The sequence below is a fragment of the Fulmarus glacialis genome, unplaced genomic scaffold (genome assembly GCF_000690835.1).
Source record: "Fulmarus glacialis isolate BGI_N327 unplaced genomic scaffold, ASM69083v1 scaffold15614, whole genome shotgun sequence".
Classification (NCBI taxonomy): Eukaryota; Metazoa; Chordata; class Aves; order Procellariiformes; family Procellariidae; genus Fulmarus; species Fulmarus glacialis.
Genome location: NW_009206235.1, coordinates 29767 through 30441, shown reverse-complemented (window position 1 = coordinate 30441; position 675 = coordinate 29767).

Sequence of the window (675 nt, the reverse complement as noted above, 5' to 3'; positions counted from 1 at the left end):
ATTTTATTTTTATTTCATATTTTTATTTTGGAAGACACTTGCTTCTCTTTCAGTTCTATGAAATATTGGGTGCACCTGATTGGATTTACATGAGTTCAAAACACTTAGTACTTCTAATAATCGCATTACATGTTTCCCTCTACTATAACCTCTCTTTTCTTCAACTTGTATAGCTACACTGTTAAGTTCTTTACGTTCAAGACCTCAGTAGGCCTAGAACAGAAATAATGTAATCTGTTACTGATTTAGAGCAATTGTTCAAATCCAGGAAGAAGACAACATTTGTAGGACTTTCAGAAGTTAAGGGAAATTTGTTTTCTTTCTAGCCCAAATGTCTGTTCTCCAGGTCTGATCAGAGAGCAAGTCCTAATGGGGATCTGTTTAGAAGATTGCAGCTATAATGTTAGGAAAAGCAGAGAATTAGAGCTTTTTTGCCTTTCAAGATGTCAAAAGGTACTTTGTTACTAAAAGCAATAAAATTGCTTAAATGCGTTTTTAATTAATTCCAGCAGTTTCTTAAAAATTTCCCTGTTTCAGTAGTGATCCACAGGAGTAGAAGGGGAAAAATACACAGACAGAATTCATTAATCTTATTTACATTGTAGGTGTTTTCCATTATCTTAAAAAAAAAAAAAAAAATCTATTATCTGCATTTAATGTCTCTTTTGTGTCTAG